At 38.6% G+C, this 19,203-nt stretch overlaps 1 protein-coding gene across 2 annotated transcripts in view; it reads left to right on the top strand.

The window, feature by feature from the left end:
• The first annotated feature begins 6,016 nt into the window (after positions 1 to 6,016).
• Positions 6,017 to 19,203, top strand: part of LRFN2 (leucine rich repeat and fibronectin type III domain containing 2) — a 4,336,860-nt gene continuing 4,323,673 nt past the window's right edge. For both annotated transcript variants that reach the window (XM_044085082.1, XM_044085073.1), the window contains exon 1: positions 6,017 to 6,475. The gene's annotated coding sequence lies outside the window, so the exon portion shown is untranslated. The remainder of the gene's footprint in view (positions 6,476 to 19,203) is intronic.

The following is a 19,203-nucleotide window of genomic DNA, read 5'->3' as shown; positions in this document are numbered from 1 at the left end:
ATTTGGAATCTCAACCCTTAGCTCCTGGAACTGCCCCCAATGCAAAGACCTTAGCTAAAACAGAAACGGACTGTTACTGCCAGAAATCCAGTCTCAATGGCAGCTTTGATTGAATGAAGGGGATTGAGGTGTTTTCTTTTTTCTTTCTTTCCTTCTTTCTTTTTTATTTATGACTTTCTTTTTTTCTTTCTCTCTTTCACTTATGAACCTATGACCTCTAACATGGGCTGCATGGGTGACAGTATTGGCTTTATTCCTCTATGCCACCAGCTTGGTATAAGCTAAACTTATCTGCTAATATATTGGCGATGTCTTCTGGGTCAGAGGTTGTGTTGCCTTCGGGGATGAGCTCAATGCAGTGCTCAGCACTGTTCTTAGGGTTTATGAAATAGTTAAAAACACTTTTCAGTTACCTTTACAGGAGGCATCAATATTTAATTTGTAATTATGTTTTCAGATGTTGATCTTACACCTACATTCTTTGCTTACCTTTATGAAACCATTTCTAGAATGGGGTGATATGTGTTCATTTCTCAGTAGCAACATTTTCCCTTTTATTGTAAAGATTTTTGATATCACGGTTTCACCATAGGCACTTGATTCCAAACCTAGCATTTTATTTTTTGCAGAGTTTCAATGGAAGTTGAAATTTCTTAATCTGACATTGCATTTTAGTGAAGTTTAAGTGGGAGTAGAACTCATTAAATGGTTGTATTTACTAGGGGAGCAAAGCTTTTAAATCTCTTTAGGTCACCAGAGTGTCAAAATATTGGCAATGGAGAAAACCTTGAAAACACTGAGATTGGAGGATATCTCAGACAGGGTACTTATAGCAGAAAAAGATAGCATGGCTGTCTGGTCTGACTAGTGATGGGATAACTACATGCGTGGAGCATGTGAGCACTAAATTTGTAAGAACAAGGTCAAGTTCATTTGAGCACCTAGGCTGCAGTAGCATCTGGTCTATAGAGTTCTTTTTTCTCTTTGGTTGTATTTGGCACTGCTGTCTGTTGATCATCAACCTCCCTTGGTCAATTGGCCTACTCATTCAATATTATCAGGTTTGAGTTCATCTTGCAGTAGCTATCATTTGGACAGATATTGTGGGTGATTTGAGTTTTTTTCTATTTTTGCCTTTTCTATAAGGGCCTAGTCATTATATTCACATGGGAGAGGGGGCATACTCTGTACTGAAAGTGGTAGACATCCTCTCACTTTCCTTCCCTGAATCATTAGTAATGATTTTCCATCTTTCCTTCAGAAAAATATTACTAGTGAACTGAGTGTACACATCTCTTCACATAGGTTCATGCCCTAAGGCATTTATAAGCCTAGCCCAAATTTTTGTGGCTTACGCCACCCCTTATATGAAAAAATACTGTGTCCATTAGTTTGTTGTGCCTCTGTCCAGCAGTGACACAGAGATGATTCTTGGGGTAAACCTACGATCTCCCATCCACAGGTCAAGATTTCTCTTGAACAGAGCCAGCGAGGTGCTCTGCCTCACATGGACCGGGATTTTATTCCACAGCATAGGGAATCTCTGAGTGATAAATCTATCCCTCCAGCACATCCTATTTATGTCCTTGCTAAGGTTTAAGTCGCTTGCTCTAGTGGTTTTGGTGGATTTGGATTTTTTGAGGTGGAGCATGTCCATTAATTCCGGGTTGGACATGGTCTTGTATGTCAGGCACATGTCACCTCTGAGCAGACGGTATGCGACTGAATAGAGCTGGAGTTTCTTCAATCTGGCAGCATATGACAGATTTTGGAGTCCCTTTATCCTTTTGTTGAGGAACTTTTGGGGTCTCTCCAATTGCTGCAGATGTCGGGTGAGATACATCCCGAATGGGGCATTGTACTCGATCATTGGTCTGATAAGTGAAGAGTACAGGGGAACAATGACCTCACTAGATCTGGATGTGAATCCCTTCATGATCAGGTGGGCAATGTAGAAGGTCTTTCTAACCACTTTAGCAACGTGAGTGTCAAAAGAAAGGCCACTGTCAACCTGGGTCCCCAGGTCCCTGATAACCTCTTCTGTGCTTAGTGGATTGCCACCTATATGGTAGCTTGAGGTTACCTTGTTTTTCCCGAAGGGTATGACTATACATTTTTTGGCGTTTAACTTCAGGCCATGGCTCTGGCACCAGCTATCTGTTTCCGTGAGTCCCTTCTGAAGGATATCCGTGTCCGATGCACTTTCCACTATCCACTATGCACTTCCCTTATCCATTCCCCCAGAAGGGATCTGCAGGCCATGCCATACGTAATACACCCTAGCAGATGCACACACAAACTCCATGGTTAGACATAGCTGATGCAGGAAGAAATCTCCCAAAGGAAAAAAATCACTGCTGTCACATATTTAGAAAAGGCACCAGCACGGATGTCCTATGAAAAACAGTGGCCAGGGTGATGGACTTCAGTGAGTAATGCTCAATGAGTTGGTGCCTTGAGGATTCTGCTATTGGGGAGTAGCAGAGCATCCCTCTTTTATAGATGTAGGATTAAAAGAAATGATATACTTATAATGATGTTCACATAACTTTTAAAGTCATAAGAAAAAATTTACCACACAGCAGCCATAAATGCATTCTTTTCAAATTCCTTTCTGACATCTTTTAGTAATTGTTCGTTAATAAATAATTCCTAATAGCTTTAAATCAAACATTGCATCAGAATGGAATAGTTTCTCTTTATAACTTGTACCTACTTCATTCACGGAAAGTTTAAAAATGTTAACAATGATGATTCCAAAATCTTACAAGCAAGCCTTTATTGTTTTGTGGAATGCCTTTTCTTGACTACATCCAAAAGACTAGGAATATGACATCATCTATTGTTTTGACAGAATCTACTTCTGTGTCCTCTGCTCAATTCAAAGTGTGTAACGAATGAATTGCTGCACTCAACACTGCATCCATGATTTCAAAACCTACTTCTTCCATGCTGTGACAAAGAAGCAATTTCATATGACTCGAAAGCAAGCAATGAAACTAGCATACCAAGGAATGCAGAGGTGTTTCATAGCCGTGTGTAGATCTGCGTTGGATGCATTTCTTAGAGCTGTCTTCCAGTCTATCCATCACTACCACAACATTGTCATTTTAAAGGTACAAGTCTTTGTTTTTTGTCTAGTCTTTTCTTTCTTTCTCACCAAGGTAAAAAATAAATAAATACATAAAATAAAATAAAACTTGAAACAGCAGTGAGGTACAATATCAAATAAAATCTTACCAAAATAATCTTTATCATGTCATTGTGACATAAACACCAGGATGCCTGGCAAATGTATAAAATAACAGTATGTGTAAATAGGTGAATCCATCTTTTTGTTTAAGTCTTTAGCACCTAACAGGAATATGATAAAAGATACATCACAGAAAACAAAGAAGTACATAAAAATCACCTGATTAGCCAGTTTTTGCATGCAGATTTTATAATTATTATTTGCACTGAGGCATAGCATATAGAGTTGTTGCCTCACAGCAAGTGGTTCCTGGTTCACTTCATGGTTTGGGTGCTTTTCTGTGGAGTCTGCATGTCCTCCTTGTGTTTTCTCATTGGTTTCCTCAAGGTGCTCCAGTTTCCTGCCACATTGCAAAGACATGCAGTACATGGATTGGATGCTCAAAACTGGCCATAGGTGAGAGAGTGCATGCGCATGTGAGTGTGGAGAACTATCGGAGCTGGGCTAGCCACCCAGAGGAGTAAACATTAGCTCTAGATGATTATCACTATTGAAGAGACACCCTGACCCCATGTGCAAAATGGGAAAAAGAGATTGTGGATGGATTGATGGCTATGATAAGACAGCATTTTCCTGGTCCTGTTTGTGGTTTTCTATGGCTCACCAACATCACATATTTCCTTCTGTGATCTGCTGCTCTGACTGGATAGCTTACATGTTACATTATATACTGAGCAGAGTGTTTGTGCTGACATGTTTTCACAATAACGTGAGGGTTACAGGTACTGCTCTTTCTTATTGCTCTGTTTCTTGTATACAACTCTATAAAGATTTTCTTTGCATTTTAATTTTTCTTTTTTCTTTACAAAGGACATGAAATATGAATCTATTTGAAGTATTCCAGTGTGATTCCTTGTTAAATGAAGTTTGCATTAGTGTGAATAAAAAATGAAGAAGCAGACAGTGAATGCAATGCAATTGGGAGAAGAGAATGTTGGATTGCCTATGAAACCTCAAAGATCAAGATGTCAGGGAATCAAAACACCAAACACAAATGCCCAAAATAATCATTAGGGGAAACATACAACTGTAAGTAATGTTTGCAAGGAGGCAAGTCCTACTGCACCCCCACTTGAGAGAAGCCCCCCCCAACCCTCCCACTCCCTGAAGTTATATATACAAACCTCACAGTCACACAAACACGATGAATGGAGAACTTTCCCAAATGAAAGGAATCACCGCCGGTACGCACTTTTCAGTATTCTTTATTGAAAAGCCGCTTTAAATAAACTAAATAAATAACGAAGACAGTGATTGGTTTTACACTTCTTGAGGTCATGTGATTCTGACATTTAATACTTGACTAAATTGATCTTGGCCTCTTGTAGATATATTAAAAAAGCTGACTAAAGCCTTTCATTATTGTTTGGATGCTAACCTGTTATGATTGTCTTATTAGTTTAAATCAGGATTTTCTATAGATCATGTCTGCTATGACTTTTTTCTCCCTCTTACATAAATGCATTAATATGTAAGAGTCTATGCCTTCCGTCACTTATTTAATGAAAGTCACTCCACCCATGATGGATTTTTACATGTCTTATTCTTACCAGGATATGAATGTTTTAGTTCACCAGTATTTCACAACTGATAATGTGTCACACAGGTGGAAAAGCACTGACATGTAACCTACAAGTCTGAATATCACCTCTATACTATGTTTGGCTAAACAGAAGGCACAAACTATTTCATATGCCGAGCCTTTAAAGCAGACCGATAAGAGGGTGTTTATGTATACTGCAGTACTGTTTTTTTTTTTCTTCATGGATAAAGAGCACCAGAATAAAATGACAATTAGACATCATGGTGAAGTGTTCCTCCTTTTCAGACAATGCTGGCTTCTGCTATTTTGCATTTAATGTTTTTAAATGCTTACTTTACACTTTCCTTCAAACATGGAACTAAAAGTTGCATTGTTACAACAGCAATGTTCTGTAAAAAATACTTACATCTTTCAGCAATACAAAGGAGAGCATTTTCATGGAAGATGGAGGTAATCCAGCTTCAGAATAAACAAATTCATGCTGTGATACTACACAGACTGCTATTTTGTATGCCTGTGTCTCTCATTCTAGCAGAAACCACCACATTTCTAGACTAGAACTCCCCCAGACCAACAAATATAAAACCATAACCCCCAGACAAATTTTAGAAAGCAAATCAAGCACATTTTTATTTTCTTTCCCAAGTGCAGCAGTCAGATAGTTTTGATCAGAGGATTCTGTATCATTCAAGCAGTGTCTGTACAGCTTAGGTTTCTATTATTATGCAAAAGCTTAGGAGGGCAGTCACTTGCCACATAATTACACTGACTAATCCGCTTTAGGACAGGAGCTGGGTGTTGTATCCCAGGCTGTGAGTCTTCAGTTGAGGAAGGGAGGGGGCATGAATTTTCTGTGTATGTGCCGGATCAATTCCCCAAGTCAGCTCACCGTCTGTGAGTGTGTGTGTGTGTGTGTGTGTGTGTGTGTGTGTGTGTGTGTGTGTGTGTGTGTGTGTGTGTGTGAGTGTGTGTTGCTGCATCCAGAAAGGAGGTAAGAATTCTTGGACTGCCATTACATTCTTCTTTCTGCATGTCTCATTTCAGATGTGGAGGTTCTGCCATCTAGAGCACTTGAAGAGATCACTGCAGTTTCCTTTTTTTTTTTTTTTTGCTGTCTCCATTCTCCTGAATGCTTCACACACACAATCTCTCTCTCTCTGTTTCTCTACTCTTTCCTGCAATCAGATGCACATACACATACACACACACACATTCACACTCACACATATACACACATTTGCAACTATGCACACACACACTCACACACACATACATGCACACTCACAAATATACACATACTGATAGCAGATTGCCAACATGAACTTGTGGACTTACACTGCTGGAATATATGCAGCGTTTTGGGATACAGAGAATGGATTAGTATTTCTATGAAAGCTTTTAGGCTGTAGGATCTTCCTCTCAAAATAACAATACAAAAGAAAACATTTCCTTGGATATTTATGGACCTTTAAAGGTGAATTTAATTAGGTTTCATTTGAATCAGTTGCTCTTTCCCATGAGACTGGCATGCCAGCAACAGTCGAAAGTGGATGAGTTCAGGAAATTTTGGGGTGATTATAATTAATACACGTTAAGGATGAAAAGTCTAGGAATAGTGCCAAGTGGGTTACAGAAAATGCTCCTGCCAAGCAAGGGTGTAATGTTTGTTATCTCTAAAGGTAGGTGAGGATTTTATTATTTTTTTGTTACGTTGTAGTCTTTTTTTATTGATACTTTCATGCAGCATGGATAAGGTGTGTAATCCTCTAATTAAAAAGAAAGTTTAAGCAGTGTACTCTGCCTTCTTTATTTGTTTACCATAAAATATGTGATACGAGTGCCAAAAAAAAATTATAGCATATATAAGCATGTCACAGTATAACTATTAGTGTCACATTTTTCTTTAGATCTGGTTTTAGCATGAGCCTGTGTATCAATTGTCAGCAGAAGTATTTTTCTCTTTTTTTTTCTTAGTGTGCTAAATAAATTGAAGAATGATATATATTATAGATAGCCCTTGTATGGTTTGCTGGTATTATGCTGCAGTCTATAGCCATAAGATCTAAAGGAGAATGAACTTGTAGTTTATTTAAAGCTCATGTTATAATTCAGGATAAGAAAGAAATTTATCGATAATCGTTTTTCCCAAGAAAAGTTACTGTTATCAGTTGACCATTAGGCATGGAGTCAAGCAGGCATGTGCTGTCATAGTTGCTGCAGGTTGAAACCATCATGAACCTGGTGCAATCTCTTTTATGAAAAAGTAGATATCATTAATGATTTACTCATGTAATTCTAGTGGCAAATCAGAACAAAAAAAAATATAGAAAAGTAGGTCTTTCTGATTAGACTACATTCAATCTACCTCTGCTATTGGGATCACTGTTGCACTATGACAATGCAGTTAGCAATGCACTGACATTAAGTTTCCTTTTGAGTACTTTTTTGTTTATGTTGCCCTTTATTATTACCATATATCTCCCTTATATTTCTAATTGTAAAATATAGACATCTAAAAGAAATGTTATGTAAATGCAGTCAGTTCTTTGAGACATGCAGTGTAACGGGGAGGCACATAGCTTAAAAGTACACATGCCATAAATATTTTAAAAATAGTTCTATTTGTTCATTCATTCAAACTCATCCTTGCTTAGAAACATGTCTGTCTGCTTGGCTGCCTGACTGTGCCACTGACTGTATAAAGATTCATGAAGACACCCAAGAATGATATGTATACACACACACACACACACACACACACACACACACACACACACACACACACACACACACACACACACACACACACACACACACACACACACACACACACACACACACACACACACACACACACACACACACACACACACACAGTTGAATGCCAGGAGCATTCCTTTAAAAATCAAATAATACCATATAGACTTAAGGAAGTCGATTACCATTGTCACTCTTTGAAATCAAGACAAAATCTCGAGGCATCGACATGTTCTAAATTACTGGTAACCAAGGAGCAAATCACAATGTTTTAAGAATTTGTCCTCTCTTCCTCTAAATTTTGGCAGGCTGTTTGTCTGTTGAGAGTTTCCTCAGTCTTCCAAAATGTGTCATCTTAACACAGAGGAAAGCCTAACTCAGAATGCTGTTGTACACTATAGATCAATAGTTCAGTGTACATTCTGAAAAAGCCTTACCACAGCTAGTATACATTGCAGTGTTTTTTAGCCTTTATCAACTTTCAGATCCTTGATGTAGCTCGCAATAACATTATGACTGTCTAGATTATATTTGCTCTCCCTAGCTGGAAGGAAAATGGATGAAACAAGAACTAATTTCAAATGGACTGCTGGAAGGAAACCCAACAATGTCTTCCTCTTGTTTTGAAGGTTCTGTATAAAATCTTTACCTTGGTATACTCCTAATATCTCAGCATGGGATTTCTTTTTGACTGGTGGTACAGTTGGCAAGTTTTTTCCCCTGATTGTATGATGAGATAACAAGAGAGAAAGAATAAAACCAAGACATCAGATAGTTAAGCAGGATAATCTGAACAGCAGCTTATAGGGCGATTTTGATATAATTTAATTACTAAACATGAGCACTAGAAGAGATTGACTCCAAAAATCAGCACGTGGGAGTTAAAGGAGGAAAGAAAATTAATAATGGAAGTAATGTTGTCAGCCTAAAGCTTTTTATAGCTTGTCCCTGCCACTCCTTTAATTTGAATTTTCTGTCTCTTTGTGAGTGGAGATTTATTTCTAAGACAACACCACAATCAAGTCCAAACTCAGTTAAACATTCCAGGTGTACTAAATGCCCAACAATTGTAATCAGTGCTTTTGATGATTGAAAAAAAAAAAAGAGAAACAAAACTGGATTCTAGACATGTAACAAATGCAGGAAAATGCTTATTCCCCCACAATTTTTCAAGGGGATTATGACATTCATTGTTGACAGCTAGAATATAAGTGTGGGTGAGTGAGCCTATGTATCTGTGTGTGTGGTGTGTGTGTGTGTGTGTGTGTGTGTGTGTGTGTGTGTGTGTGTGTGTGTGTGTGTGTGTGTGTGTGTGTCTGTGTGTGTGTATGTGTGTGTGTCTGTGTTCGCCCGCATGTGGATATGTGCATGATTATGTGTCTTCTGCAGTTATCTTTCAGTTTATTGGATTATGTTACAGCACATCACAACAGATTATGAAGTAAACTGTTTTTAATACTAATTTTGAAGCAAAACAATCATTCCAGATCCTTGCAAGTATATAAATTCAAGAAATTAAGTGATTTAGCCAAAACTATGCATGTCTGATTTCAGCACAAGTGAAATGCAAATTTACTGCAGTAAATTACCACTTAATATAATGGAATGTTATAAACAGTAAGTACACAAAGGCATTGCCAAGCCTACAGAGAAGCACTGACTATGACGTAGTATAATAACGTAACATTTAACTATCTAATTTAGCTCTATATGCATTTTGTATCCTTTTGTTATTAAAGTGAATGATGGTGGCCCTCAATCCACAGTTTAAAAAAATAAATCTCAAATGTTGAGGTACTGTAGGTATGAAATACATTTCTGAGAAAGACTTCCATTACCGACACGATATACTGCACTTGAATTATGTCACATGAAATGGCGAATGGCAGATATTTATTTTTGTGCATAAGCTCTTCCACGAGGAAACATGAATTATTGTTTACAAAACCATATTTTAAAACTCAGCATATGGTGCACCAACACCATCTTGTTTGCAAGTAGCAAATGGGAGCTAAAATGAAGACAAGGATTTTTAAAAGCTACAACATGCAATCGAGTCTGATGGGAGTTTTGCCAACTCTTGCATGTATGTTTTGTGTTTGTTATGCAGTATTTCCTTGTGTAGCTGGCCAGTTTTCCTACACAGCTGTTTTCCCTTTGACTAATGCATCACGCTACCAGTTTCCAGCTGCAACAATTCACAAGTGGTTTTATTTAAGGTTATAACATTTGATAGTCAGAATATGTTCTATACCCATTAAACTTTATTTAGTAAAGAAAAAAGATGATTGCAATTTACAGAGGCTGTTCATGGCAGATACAGACAAATGAAAGGTCCTTTCTGACCTCTGTATGTACAAAATAGTAAAAGGCAACAACGTTCACATTCTAATTATGTTATTCTTAAATGGCAAAGTAGTTGGCTTGGAAGAATGAACAAATGAGGTTTTATTTTTCTATTATGATTTGGAGTTTTAAAGTTTGTCTTCTTATGTGCAATTATTTGGGTTCTTGTCTCATCCTGTGTAAGTAAACTTTGGAATATATTTTAATTAATTACACTGTTATACTTTCAAAGGCAAAAGGTGTAGATCCATCTGAGAACAGACTTCTTCTAAGCTCTCACAAGCAATGGCCACTTAAAACATGTGGTATTATGTCCTCAGCCTGTCACATGGGTACAACATTCTGGATATAGATGTATGACTGTACATTTATCAGAAGTAGCAGTAATTTTATTTTATTTATTTATTTTTTTATCTGTAGTGACTTCAATGTCATCAAGAAGGTTCTGTCATGAACTTTGTAGTCATTAGCATATGATTCATCACAGACATTAGCAAAAGATTAATGATAAGATCTACCATATCTCCTGCCATACATAATTAAAAAGACTTACTTTCTGGGCTATAGAAGGGTGTCTTTCTATGCATGAAGACTTTTGAAATGTATCATTATTGTAACATATTTAAATAACTTTATCAGAAACCATTTAAAACATATATTGAGAGAGAGAATGTCAGGCAGAAAAAATGCACATCCTTTTTGCGTTTTTATGTAAAAGCTTGGTATATGTTCTTTGCTCGATATTATGTATGTTGACTGTGACAGATGACACATACTGATATATATTCTGTAGCCCTATACAAAGCATTACTGATGTGTTACGCCTTTGCTATGTGCAATCATGCATGAGTACTTGAGTAAATACTACTCACAGTGGAGCTGTGTGAAACAATGGAGGTTCCCTTACAACACACTATGACTCCAAAGAACTGTGTGATACTGAATTTTGGTTTTACTCCAACTATGCAGAATGTGGTGGCCTGGTAAATCTAAATTCAGTAACACATAAAAAATGTAAGTTTATTGGTTTTATTCTCCAGAGGAGGTAGAAGTCAGTTTCCTGTATTTTAAGTGCCAGTATAACTTAGAAGTGTTTGTGCACCGCTGTCCATCGTGCAGTGGTGGTTAGTAGCACCATGTTAGACACAGACACCAAATTTTCCCTATAAAACCACTTCTGAAACTGCACCGGTAACTTGGTCAGTGTAGACCAACAACTTTGCTTGTTAAGCAGCACAGAGCAGCTAGTTTGCATGTTGAGGAGCACTGCCTCTTGAATTTAGTATTCTGTAGCTTAGTCTAGTCTATATCTCCAAAAGCACCCTTAATTAGCCTACTATTAACCCCCTTGCACCCCACACTCTTGTAGCTCACCCAGTAATAGACTGGACATCATGAACATGCATATTCCTTATATCTCAGCAGCTGATTTGGTGGTATGGGTACAATTAATCAATTGCCTATTGTTCACTAACTACCATTTAATCCTCAAAGAAACCAGAACAGTATGTGAGAGATGTATATATACAATGTCTCTGGCAGTAAAGCTGTTACATACAAACATTCATAATAACAATTTGGTTGTCAGAAACACACACATTGCACCCATCACACATAGTGCACACCCCACACATAGACGTACTTATGCTGATGCACATAAATACAATCTTCCCAAATTTCAAAAGTCTTCCAGACATTCAACCTGCAGCAGTTATCCTCAGCAAACCTGAATACACTCAACTGAAACACCTAACACTGCACATATAGCGACACCAAGTGGAGTATCAACTACCAAGTCCATAAGGCAGACCAATACACTACACATGACTCTAGTCATATGGGACTCTATTGTACAATATACTGATGCCCCACTCTCCAGGCTGAACAGGGAGTAAATAACAGTCAGCTGCCTATCAGGGGCCAGGATCTGCCTAGTTATACATGAACTTAAGCAACTACACCACAGGTACTAGTAGGATTCAATCGTAGTACATGTAGATTTTAATGACCTGAGATGTAACTTCTTAGGCTATAAGAAGAGAGAGATTACGGAGCTCTCAGACTGTGTGTCACAGGCTGGTATGTGAGTAGCACTGAACAGCATTCTCTCTATACCAAGAATGATGCCACAATATGAACAGAAGCTGATTGACTTTATTAATTTGCTTTGTTTTTGCTAAGGAAGGTCTGCACCTGTCCTATTTAGGCTTTTCAATATTGGCTATAACATTCTCCTCCCTCATAGAACCTTTATCAGGCAATGACAAATTGACAAGCTTTCTACCCAAGGAAATCTATAGGTGGTACTGCTCAGTGCCAGGAGTCTGAAAAACAAGTTTAACTCCCTTCAAGCTCTCCTCACCTTGGAGAATGTGGACATCTGTGCAGTTAATTAGACAAATTTTAAAGCCTCATAGTGTACCTGGCAGTGCAAGGCTTTAGTGCCTTCCACATTTTTAGACCAGCAGCCATGGACTAAATGGGGAGATGTCTTCATCTACATCAATAACAAGCATACCTCTAGTTTGGTTAAACACGATGATGCCCTGGAGTTCCTCCATGAACAGATTACCATAGACAAAAGTCCCATACCATATCCTAGCAAGCTATAGGTCACCCTCTATGCCTCATGAAGCCCATAGCTCATACTTAGATGTATTGAAGACACTCACCATTTAACCAAATACCATACTCATTGGAAAATGTAATTATCCCTCTATAAACCTGGAATACAACATGACCCAAAATTTGCAAGATCAGAGATTTTTTGCTTTTGTAAACACAAACATTCTGGAACAGTTAGTGCAGACACTACTAGAGGATCAAACATATTGGGTCTGGTACTCACAATTATATGGGAGAAAGCCCCACCCCCAGTGTTGTGTCCTGTCTGGTAAGGCAGACCACAAATCAGTCTCATTTAAAATATGAATAAATTCTCTAACTCCAGCAAAACCTGTAACAGAAACTACCACAAGGCAAACTACCTTTTATTAAGTGATAACCTGTCAAAATTTCAAGTCACTCTACACTCAGATAACACAGCAGGCGTGCGGAATTATTCCCATAATCTGTGTAAAAGCATGTCAAGGGCTGCATACAGGCTGCTGTGCCTACCAGAAATAAGCCCTAAACTAACTCATAAAAAAATCAAAACAACCTGGTGGAATCTAGAGTTAAATAGGAGGGTGTACAACAAAAAAAGGTAATTGCTAAAATTTTATAGAGTAACACCAAAAAAAAAAAACCTCTCTCATTAAACTGAAAACGCAACTAAGAGGACTAATTAAGTACAACAAAGCAAATTTTGAGATAAAATAGTGTCCCAGGCCAAGAACAACCATAAGTACTTCTTTAGTTATGTCTGGAACCTTAAAGGCTATACAAAACAGTGTTTGGAACTGTTGGTGAATGGAGCCACATTCACAAAACTGGAAGAAATAGCAAATCTTCTGGCTGCAAAATTCACCTCCAGTTTCCCTCTCCTCTCATCCTCAGCTGCCACAAAAAATACCATCTAATGCAATCCCTCCAACTATCAGTAGGGAGCAGGTCATAGTTGTGCCCTCTAGGACAAAGAATACAGCTTCAGTGGACCTCAATAATATCCCAGGAAGATTCCTAAATAGTCTGAAATAAGACCTATGAGGACAACAGGTGTCAGTCTTGAACCATATCCTCTGTGTAGGCTTCATGCTACAAAAATGATGACTGCAACCATCATCCCTCTGAAAAAGAGAAAGCCATCAACAAATACCAGGAAGTACAGACCCATTAGTCTGACTAGTGTCATATGCAAAACCATGACAACAATTATTATTAACAATGACATAGGAAACTTTCAGACAGTGAACCCAACCCAGTTTGGTTTCATCACAGGAAAGTCATGTCTACTGAACCTGGTGGGCTTCTTTGAGAAGGTCAACAAGGCAAGAGATGAGATCATATGATGCATACTGCCTATCTTGACCTAGATAAGGCATTTGATACAATAACCCACTTGGGCATTATAATAAAAATCATGGAATTAGGCATAAACCCCTATGTAACTCGCTGGATAGCCAGCTGGTTTACAGACGGGGCCCACAAATGTAGGATTGGAGAGACAACATCTACAAAGAGGCCAGTCATTAATGACATCTCCCAGTGCTCTGTGCCAGATAGTCTCTTCTTGGTATCTATTTTCTTTAAGTCAAGACCAGTGTTAAGGGCTTTTTGTCTTACCAAGTTTGCAGAAGACTGCATGTTAGGAGCAATCATAGAAACTCCTCAAGATACAAGCATCTTACAGGAAGGTCTAACACAAACAGGTGCATTGTGCCAAAACCATGGCTTAAAACTCAGTTCCAAGTAATGCATAATAGCCTCATTTGAAAAATTAGACACCCTGGGAAACTACCTCATTGATAATTCCCTCCCTAAAATTAAACAAAGTAGTCAAGGATTTGGGGATTCATGTAGATAGTAACCTTGCTTTTGACAAACATGTGACTAAGCTTGTAAGAAAATCATTCTATGTCTCTCAACATATAAGTAAGGGGATGGCATCTAGTCCAGGGATGCCATTGTGCCGCTGTACTTAGCCATCATCAGACCCACCATTGAGTAAAATGCTTTTTTATGTATGTGCCTGACCAGGGACATGCAAAAACTGGAAAGTTCACAGATGTTCCTCACAAAAAGAATACAGGGTGCAAACACAATGTCCTGTGCAGATTACCTCAAAGCCCTCTCTGTGCTCTGTTTCCTACAAACTGCTGGGATCCCACTCTAATGGGCTTGTTGTATATCTATGAAATGAACAACACCAGAGCTATTAAATCTAAGGATATGAGCTTTACCTCTGACTTAAATAGGACATGTTGGGGGTACAAGTTTGTATCTCATTGAATACCCCTTCTCTAGAATAGGATTCCCATTCTGTGAAGCAGAGCCCTTCCCTAACCCTATTCAAGTGCTACCTGGACCAGTTCATGGGAAACCGGAAACTGAGCCCTGGTCTTATATCTATGCTTGTGCTGGACAGAGGCAGTCATTAAATCATTCTCTAACTAACATACACCCCTTAAAATAACTTCTAAGGCACAATTGTAGGGGACAGTTGGGTTGCATAGCTAGATTTATAAAGGCAGCTTTGGTTGTTAACCTAGTATACATCTATGAATCTATGAATGTATACTTCTTCTCAAAACTCTTATGGTGATAGACAACCATGCAATATTATGCATGCCATTACTATACCAATCAGGTGTCATGATACTATATGTGTCTTAAGTATTGCTCTGAAATATTTGCTCCATACCACTAATAGCATTGCACTGTATGCTCCAGTAATACTATGACACTAAGCAGTAATTCTGAGCCACTCAAGATCTGGATGCAGCAAATTCTCATTAATGAGCAATTTGCAAGTCTCTGAGTGGGACAACTCCTACCAGCCCATAAAAAGTAATTCACAGGCACCTACACCCAAGCACAAAAGCACACACATAAGCACAGACTCATACATATATGTATATGCACATGCAGCCGTGAGCACACACACATATTGATGCCCGCACACATGCACATTTGCCCACATGCACACAGCCTCACCAATCTTACTTGCTGTGGCACTAACTGCCCTTCTGATGCCACAGTCAACAATGTTTGAACATCATAAAACAGCAAGTTAAGTCACTGCTTAGCACTGAAATAGCACTCTAGAGCTTGTCTTATTGAGAAGTGCCCATGGACATGACTAATGTGCATGAATAATGGTCATGGGCTATTGCATGTGCATGCAGTACTATTCATCAGACCACTGTGGTACTACAGCAGTATTGAATCACTTACTCATAGCACACTGAACAATCCTTCTTGAATCAGATTTGCACAGTGAACTATTCAGTATGTGCTGATGAATACCCCCCTTGTGTTATTGCCATAGAGTATACAAAAGTAAAACAATGCATGAACTCAAACAAATATTAAAATAATAATAAAACAAGTAAACTTTAAGAAAATACAGATTAGGTTCATCAAGAACACCACACGTTTAACCATATTAATCAAAATTGCTTATATTGTGTTTTTCAGATCCTGGATTCTGAAAAGTAACTAGGATGGGACAAATGGGGTACCCACTCAGGTACAAAGTTTTAGGGGGTGAAATCAACAGATGCTGATTTGTCTGAGTTGTATTAGTGGCTTTCTAAAAATAAATAGTGTGACAGGTTTTAAAACTGAGCCCCTTGCACTTGTGTTAGAACATTATTTGAAATCTATGCTCCAGTTAATTCCATTGTACATTAAAGGCTCTTTCCGCTTTAGTATGGAATTGAAAGAATGTTACAGAGCAGGACTTATTATTATTTTTTATAATGAACATTAAGTCCTTATGTATGTAATTTTTCAAATTGCGTGGGTGGTTTCCTTTGTTGAAAATGTGAACATTTTAGAAATTGAGGTTTTCATTTTTGACAGTTATTTTAGGAAATGATGACTTTTTATTTAATGGAGAATTATCAGTAATTAACAGGTATTACCACTGGAGCCTTGCTGACACTCATGTTTGTTAAGTTTTTTTTATGGCCAAATGGGAAGAATCTTTTTTATCAGTCTGGTTTATGAGAAAATATTACAATGCCTGTCCATTTTACTGATGACATTTTTGTTTCTGGAAGGAATCAAAAGAAGAGATAAATTTGTTTGATAAAATGCTTAACAGTAGAACAGATTATTTAAGTTTCAAACATCATCAATCTAATGAACATATTCGGTTTCTGGAAATGGAAATATTTAAGAAATTTATACAAATATATTTGGAATCAGATTATTTAGAAAGGCTTTATTTTACAGAAACATTTTTGTATACTTTACTAAAGGACAGCCACATCAATTGAAATTTAACATTCATGAGAGCCAAACAATAAAGGTGAGTAGACTAACCATCAAGTATGACGAGTTTGAACAAAAGATGAAATTACTGTGCAGGATGTCACTATATAGGTAATATCAATATGAAGACACTAAGCAGGTTATTAATGGAGTTAAGAAATGGAGGCATATGTGCTATAAACCCTTTGCATTCTCCAGGTGCAACTAACACTAGGAAAGACTGCAATCCAAATTGTAGCTTGTTACAGATACCCCACCATGGCCCAAGATTCTCACTACACCTTTCTAAACATACTGGAAAATATTAAGATACAACCAGACACCCTAATACTGGGTGATTTCAACTACCCTGCCATTAACTGGGAAAACTACTCATGTACCAACATCTTTGGCCAACGGTTCTTGGAATTCACAAATTCCAATGCCCTGGATCAACTAATCCATAATCCCACCAGGGGCTCCGATATCCTAGACCTGGTCATTACCAACATGGGAAATTGATGCTCCACACCTATGGTCAACCCCTGTTGGTCAGGTCTGATCATAAGCTAATCACCCTTGACATCCACATCCCTCTCCCACCCTCAGTAAGGAAACCTCCATAAAAAACTTCTCCAAAACCAACTTCATGCTATTCAAGTCAGAAGTGACAAACTTCATGACACCCACACAGATGGGAACTGAAAGTTCAACTGCTGAATCCTATACTAAGGCACTGTACGAGCACATCCACTCATGCATGAGTCATGACAATCCAAACAGAACCAAGATGCTCCCCTCCAAAAAAAGGAAGCCAATCTGGTGGTCCTCTGCCATAAACAAACTTTACAACAAAAGGGAGAAACTGTTGCAGAAAAGAGGAAAATCCCAGAATGTAAAAAACTCCCTTACCAGCCTCAATAAGAAGCTGAGACCCCTCATAAAATCCTCCAAAGCTAGTTACGAAAATAAAATTGCCTAAGATTCCAAAGACATCCACAAGGCATTCTATAGCTATGTCAAGAATCTAAATAGCAAAGCTCAGATTTGCTCTGAGCTACAACAGAATGGCATTAAATATACTGATCCCAAGGATGTTGGAAATATCCTGGCAGATCGATTCAGTGCCAACATCAATCCTCCCACCCCCTAAAGGGACCCATATAAATAACGAAAGATTGCCAAATTCTGGTAAAAGCAGCCAAATAGGTAAAAAACACACTCTCCAAAGCTAAGAATACAACATCCATGGGACCAGATGACATCCCAGGCTGTATACTACATGAACTACAAAATTAACTGACACCTCACCTAAGTGTCATGTTTAATAATAGCCTCACCTCAGGCTTCATGCCCACTTAGTGACACAAAGCTACAGTTATCCCACTCCACAAGGGGGGGATCCACCTTGGATCCTGGGAACTACCACCCCATCAGGCTGATGATCCTGATCTGCAAGGCCATGGAACGTATTATCATGGAACTTATAAACAAAGGCATTGGCAACCTTCAAACACTGGACCCCACACAGTTTGGGTTGGTGATGGGCCCATCTTGTCTCCTGAACCTGATTGACTTTTTTGAATCAGTCTCCTTAGCTGTGGACGAGGGTAAGGTGGTCCATACAGCCTATCTGGATCTCGCCAAGAACTTCAATACCATCCCCCATTCTGAAATCATAGATAAACTTACTAAGCTGGGCATTAATCCCTATGTCACTTGATGGTTTGCCAACTGGCTTACTGACAGAACCCACACTGCAAAGGTAGTCGACTCCAAATCCAGCTCCAGATGAGTGACAAGTGGAGTACCTCAGGGTTCAGTCCTGGGACCGCCCTTGTTTGGCATCTTCTTCTCTGAAGTACAGGCCAACACTAAGGGACTCTGGCTAACAAAGTTCACGGATAACTGCAAACTGGGAGCCATTATTGAATCCCCAAATTATGTGGATATTCTACAAAGGGCCTTACAGAAACAGATGCTTGGTGCCAGAGCCATGGGCTCAAGCTCAATGCCAAAAAATATATAGTTATCCCCTTTGGGAAAAAACATGTACCCATGAATTACCACATAGGTGGCAGTACACTAAACACCGAAAGTGTGATAAGAGACTTAGGGACACAGGTGGACAGTGGTCTCACCTTCGATAACCACATCACCACAACAGTCAGGAAATCCTTCTATGTGGCACATCTCATCACTAAGGGCTTTTCATCCAGAAAAAGGAGGTCATTATCCCACTGTACTCATCCCTCATTAGACCCATTATAGAATACAATGCCCCATTTGGTGTGTACCTCTCAAGACATCTGCAACAACTGGAAAGGCCGCAGAAATACCTCACTAAAAGAATCACAGGCCTAAAGCAGATGCCCTATGCTAACCATCTAAAAACCTCCTCCTATACTATGTCACATCTCGTCTACTCAGAGGCAATCTCTGCTTA

This window comes from Protopterus annectens, chromosome 1.part1 (genome assembly GCF_019279795.1).
Source record: "Protopterus annectens isolate FY-2018-M chromosome 1.part1, PAN1.0, whole genome shotgun sequence".
Taxonomy (NCBI): Eukaryota; Metazoa; Chordata; order Ceratodontiformes; family Protopteridae; genus Protopterus; species Protopterus annectens.
This window is presented reverse-complemented; position numbering and strand designations above follow the sequence as displayed.